At 46.0% G+C, this 6,681-nt stretch overlaps 1 pseudogene; it reads left to right on the top strand.

The window, feature by feature from the left end:
• The first annotated feature begins 890 nt into the window (after positions 1–890).
• On the top strand, positions 891–2,396 carry LOC101650344 (annotated as a pseudogene).
• The last annotated feature ends 4,285 nt before the right edge of the window (positions 2,397–6,681 follow it).

Below are 6,681 nucleotides of genomic sequence, written 5' to 3'. Positions count from 1 at the left end.
AAGACGTTTCAGGAAGCAGTGGGGTGGGTGAGGTAGGGAAGGGTGTATTGATGATTGACTTACCCCACACCCATAGGGCCCTCTGAGGGTCACGTTGTGGTGTCGGCTGCCATCGTGTTGCTTCTTCCTCATAATGATTCTCTCTACAACAGCCCGGACACGGCCCAGGCCTTCTGGTTGCATCTGACTGTGGTTAGGTCTGAGCCCACTGTTGTGGCCCTCGTGTCCATCCGCCTCCTCGAGGGCTGGCCTCTTTTCCATGGATCGTCTACTTTACCAAGCAGGATGCCCTTTTCCAGGCATTGGTCCCACTTGACAACATGTGCAGGGTTGAGATCAAGTCTTGCCATCCTCACGTCTTCTTCTTCTTCTTTTTTTTTTTTTTTGCCATCCTCATTTCTAAGGAGCACCCTGGCTCTTCTTCTCCCCAGACAGGTTTGTTGGCTTTCCTGGCCATCCACGGTACTTTGAATATTCTTCACCAACGCTGTAATTCACATGCATCAACTCAATACACGAGGGACCATGTAGAATGCATTAAGATCGTCCCCCCAAGGAAATGTGAAACTGGAGTATCTGCCCCTGACTTCTGTCCTTCATTGCCTCTCCAGAGTTGCCCTCGGGATATTAATTCTCCAATGATTCAGGCAGCCTTGCAGACTGACCAGGCAAACCTACCAAATAGTGGGAAAAGCCTTGCATCTAGGAGCAGATAGAAGCCAAGTTGGGTGCTGCAAAGCCCTCAGCTTTTCTGGGTACTGTCCACCAGCGCTGCGGGACTGTCCACCAGTCAACTCAGAGATGACTGTAGGAGACATGGGGTGAGCCATCTACAGAATTTGTTAAAAGTCTATGCTTGTGCCCTTTCCTTCGGGTTGACCCAGAAGAAGGAAAGATGGTGCTGGATCTGGATTTGTTTCCGGTGGATAAAGGAGGGGACCCAGCACTTATCCGGGAGACGCAGGAGAAGCGTTTCAAAGACCCAGGGTTAGTAGACCAGCTGATGAAGGCGGACAGCGAGTGGCGAAGATGCAGACTTCAGGCAGACAAGCTGAAGCACCTCTGCAGCAAGACAATTGAGACAAAATGAAGACAAAGGAGCCAGTGGGAGACAATGAAGCGGCCCCGGGGCACGTACTGCACCTCGATGACCTCACGGCGGACACGTTAGCTAACCTCCAAGTCTCACAAATCGGAAAGGTCCGGCTCCTTATCGACGATGCCATCCTGAGGTGCGATGCCGAGCGCGTCGAGCTGGAAGCCGAGAGGTTTGAGCGCCTCCGTGAGATTGGGAACCTTCTTCACCCCTCGGTGCCCATCAGCCACGCCGAGGACGCCGACAACAAAGTCGAGAGGATTTGGGGAGACTGCACAGTCAGGAAGAAGTACTCCCACGTGGACCTGGTGGGGATGGGAGATGGCTTCGCAGGCGAAAAGGGCGCAGTGGTGGCCGGAGTCGAGGGTACTTCCTGAAGGGGGTCCTGGAACAGGCACTCATCCAATGTGCCCTTCGCACCTTGGGAAGTCGGGGCTACACCCCCTTCTTCAAGAGGAAGGAGGTCATGCAGGGAGTGGCGCAGCTCAGCCAGTTTGATGAGGACCTTTATCAGGTGATAGGCACAGGCCGCGAGAAGTCGGATGACAACCCCTATGACGAGAAATACCTGCTCGCCACCTCCGAGCAGCCCAGCCCTGCGCTCCACCGGGACGAGGGGCTGCGCCCCGAGGACCTGCCCATCAAGTATGCCGGCCTGTCCACCTGCTTCCGCCAGGTGGGCTCCCACCGCCGCCACCCCCGCGGCATCTTCCGAGTCCACAGTTTGAGAAGATTGAGCAGTTTGTCTACTCGTCCCCGCGTGACACAGTCATGGGAGATGCTTGACGAGATGATCGCCGCCGCAGAGGGGTTCTACCAGTCTCGGGGGATCCCGGGCCACATTGTGAACATGGTAGCAGGTTCTTTGAATCACGCTGCCGGTAAGGAGCTCCACCTGGAGGCCTGGTTTCCGGGCTCTGGGGCCTTCCGAGAGCTGGTCTCCTGCTCCAACTGCACGGACTGCCAGGCACGCCGGCTCCCAATCCGATCCGGCCAAGAAGATGACGGGCAAGGTGGAGTTGGTGATATGCTCAATGCTACTACGTGCGCCACTACTCGCACCATCTGCGCCATCCTGGAGAACTACCGGACCGCGTCAGGCATCAGGGTGCCTGAGAGACTGAAGGAGTTCATGCCGCCAGGTCTCCAAGAGCTGATCCCTTTTGTGAAGCCGGCGCCCAGAGACCAGGAGCCTTCCAAGGAGCACAAGCAGCAGCACGGAGGGTAGCAAGAAGGAACCGACTGCGGGAGCCGTCGCCCTGGCAGGCCAGCTGAGAACATGGGGGTCACTGACGCCTGAACACTCCAGCCGCCGGCCGGCTCTCAGGCGTCCGTTTCTGCCCGCCTCCGCCGGGAAGCCCAAACCCCCAGTCGCTCTGCCCCATCCGACTGCAGGGCTGAGGGCACCGCCTGCGACGTGCTGCACAGGGCGGGTGTTCCCGTCTCTCCGCATGGGCATAGGATCCAGTCACTGGTGACCGACGACGCCAAGTAATAAAACATATCTGGGGAGGGCTCCACACACACACACACACACACAGTCTATGCTTGTAAATTATTATTCGTATTTAAGGTACATAACAGGAGACGAAATGGAGAGCTAATAATAATGAGTACAAGAGGGAAGAAAATGTTATAAAATTGTGGCGATGATTACAAAAGTCTTTTTAATATTTTTAAACTACTGAACTATATAATATGTGAAGTACATGTCAATAAAACTGTTAATATTTTTAAGAGGTACATGATAAAAATGTAAATGGAGACCCCTCCTTTCAGGAAGTGATGATGAAATAAATGGTTAACTGTGAATAACTGATGTTATAATCCAAACTCCAATCTTTGCTGTTACGGACCTTAACACCGCTGTTACTAATGCCTGCCTCAATGGCTGCCATCCACCTCTGTCCTCAGGCACCCAGACCCAGACCACTGTCTGGGGAACCCATCAGGTCCTTAAGAACACATTGTCATCAGATTGTTCTGTAGACAAAGAATTGGAAAAGGTCTACGGTGTCCCTGAGTGGAAAGATTTTTATTGAAATTGTGATCATCCCCCTTGGATTAGTCTGTAAATTTAATGTAATTCCAATCAAAGAGAAGGGAAACTCATCTGTGTCAAAAAAATTATGCTTTTCTTTTAAAAACTCTGAAAAGGCACCCCTCAATGCCTTTGAATTTTATTTTTTTAATCAAGTTAATTGAGGTGTAATTTACATATAAAACTGCATCCATTTAAAGTGTACAATTTGATTAGTTTAGCAGATGAAATCTCACCACATTTGAGATTTCCATCACTTCCTAAAGTTCCCTTGTACCACTTTGCGGTTCATCCCACCTGTGCCCCTGTCCCCAAGCAATCATTGATCTACTTTCTGATACTGGAGATTGGTTCGCATTGTGCAGATTCTGTGTACATGGAATTCTGCAGTATGCATTCTTTTGTTCAGCATGATCATTTTAAGATTTATTCATGCCATTTGTTTTATTTATTACTGAACGGTTTCCATTGTATACCTATCTCAAAATTTGTTTATTACTTCACCTTGTGTTTAGTCATTGGGTTGCTTATAATTTTTGACTGTTGTGAATGAACAGTGAACATTTGTGTGTGCAGCTTTTTTTTTTCAAAAGAAATGTACGTTATATATAAAGACACAAATAGAAAAATGGCGACAATAAAATGCAAACACTAATCACAAGATAATTTGGCCATGAATAATAGTTATAATTGACTTTTAGCATACACTTGCTACCAGATATAAAGAGGAACATTTCACAATTATCCAAGTGTCCTTACTCAAGACAACATAAAAATGTTGAAAGCTGTATGGATTGTGATAAGAGTTGTATGGGTCCCCAATAAAACAATTAAAGAAAGAAAGAAAAAGAAAAAAGAAAAAAATGTTGGAAGCATGTGTATACAAGAGAAGTTCAAAGAAAAGAAAGAAAATATTTTGTGTACTTCTATACATCTAGAAAGACTAGATGTTTTAAATAAGGAACTGTCGGTCCACTATACACACACAGTTGTGTTGAATAAACTACACACATGCCACAAAGGTTAAATCTGAAAGTGTCTTATAGGAACATTCTGGTGTGGAACCATTCATTTCTTCAATTCTGCTCTACCACATGAGTAGAGGCACATCTGCCACTTACATGTGGTTTAATTATTTCATTTTCACAAGACAGTCTTTCTATCATTTCGATCACAAAGTATAAAATGTGTTAGTTTACTAACTCTACATTTGTCATATACTGTATTAGCAACCTCTTTAATATCTGGAGACTAGATATTATAGAATTGGGACTCATGTGTCCAATATATTCTGGGTATGCGTCTTTCAGTGGGTAGATCATAGTTTTCTACTGCTGCTATAACAAATTATTATAAAAACACATTTATTATCTGAACTTGCTAGGTCAAAAGTCTGGGTCCAGTGTGGTGTCCTTGAGCCCCCTATTCAGACATCCTTGCCCCTTATCTGCAAGCTCTGGAGGAGAAGCCATTTCCAAGGTCATTCAAGTTGATGGTCTCATTCCTTACTTTATAGCTGCAGGAATACTTACCCTAGTCCTTGCACAAGGCCCTCTCCATCTCAGGGCAGTAGAGGCTTTTAAAACTTGTCTCTTGCTTAGCATCTCCCTGGCCTCTCTCCTGCTGCATCTCCTCAAAGTTCACTGCCTTTCAGGCTCATATGATGAAGTTTGTCTGTATTAGTCTGGGTACTTTGGAGAAACAAATCCACGGCGACTCACGTATAAGAGAGAGTTTTATGTAAAGAAAAGGTGCATCACGAAAACATCCCAACCCAATGCTGCCCAAGCCCACAAGTCCAACATTAACCCATTCACCCAACACCAGTCCACAAAGTCCTCCACCTCACAAAACAGAGGCAATGATGCCGACTGCAGGAGGAAAGCTGAGTCAGTGAACGTGTAAGCATCTCAGCACTGGCAGGGGTCTCCACACAGCTGCTCCAGCACCCAGGGCTGCATCGGAATAGGTCCATGTAGCTTCTCCTTGGGGATGTCTTGTAGGAAGTCAATCTTTCAAGCTGAAGCAGAGAACTGCTAAGGCAGCTGCACCCGATGCAACCATCACAAAACAAGAGACCCGAGAACTAGAAAGGTGAGGCTTCACCACCCATTTATCCCTCTGCATTTCAATTAGCCCCACATGTGATTATCGGCCAGGCTGGCACAATTAACTAACTCATTGTCCTACTTGGCAATTTCTATCATCTCCCTTTACCATTGCAAACTCCCTTCTGCTTCATTCACCAGGTCCAGGAGTTACAATACAGACACCTTGGCAGGCTGTTCTTCCCACCATAGGATACATGTTTCAACTTCTCTTGACTAAATCTAGCTCTCTTCAAAAGACCTCTTTAAAATGTTAAAAAGCAAAGATGTCACTTTAACGATTACTGTGACCTGCTTACACTACAGAAGACTAATGCCACCTAATACAAACCATGGTATGTTGCAGGCAAAGCTGGGCAATGAATAAGGAAGATCAAAGAAGAACTGGTGTCTTTGAATTACGGTATTGGTGAGAATATTAAATATACCATGACCTGCCACAAGAATGAACAAAACGGTCTTGGATGAAGTACAGCCAGAAGAATGCTCTGTAGAAGCAAGGATGGTAGACTTCATCTTGTGTATGTTGGACATGTTATGAGGGACCAGTGCATGAGAAAGGGCAGTGTCCTAGGCAGAGAGCCAGAAGAACAGAGGAAGAGCCTCAATGAAGTGGACGGACACCGTGGCTGGAACAGCAATGGGCTCAAACATAGCAAGGACTGCGAGGCTGGAGGAGGCCTGGGCAGCGTGTCATGAGGTTGCACACAGGTCGCTATGAGTTAGAACTGGCTGATGCATCTGACGACAACAACAAGTACCTAGTGGAAGGGCCGAGTTGTGTCCCAGTTGTCCAAAGTGGTTATGCCAATTTATATTCCCACCTACAGAATGAGTGCTCCGTTCCTTACACATTCTTCCTAACTTGACATTGCCCTTCTTATTGATTTTAGCCGGAGATTTCAGCCAAAACATCCAGACTAAGCTGGATAAAGAATAAAGATAAGACATTTACGTGCATCAAAAGACTTCATTCAAAGAGTAAAAACAGAACCCACAGGAAGGGGAACATTTTTGACAATAACAAAAAAGGCAAAGGACTAATCCCTAAAATCTGTAGAAAACAGTTACACTTCACTAAGAAAAAGATGAACAACTCAATGAAATATCATTTTTTTAAGCCAATCTCAATGTTGGGTATACGATCTCATTTCTACTGTGTTTTGTGAACATTTTCTCCCAGTCAGGGACTCCCTTCTTCTTCTTCTTCTTCTTTTTTTGTTTTTTAAGAATGACTCCTGAAGAGCAAAGACTGTTAATTTTGGAAAAGCACAGATCATAGTAATAATAATAAGAAACTATGGTTTGTGCTTTTGTTTCTTATCTAGGAAATCTTTTTAAAAAAATTTTTAATCATTTTATTAGGGGCTCATACGACTCATCACAATCCATACATGCATCAATTGTGTAAAGCACATTTGTACATTCATTGCCCT

Source organism: Echinops telfairi, unplaced genomic scaffold, assembly GCF_000313985.2.
Source record: "Echinops telfairi isolate 266 unplaced genomic scaffold, ASM31398v2 ScPeMD7_2291;HRSCAF=2852, whole genome shotgun sequence".
NCBI lineage: Eukaryota > Metazoa > Chordata > Mammalia > Afrosoricida > Tenrecidae > Echinops > Echinops telfairi.
The sequence above is the reverse complement of the archived record's forward strand: the minus strand, read 5'-3'. Positions and strand labels throughout refer to the sequence as shown.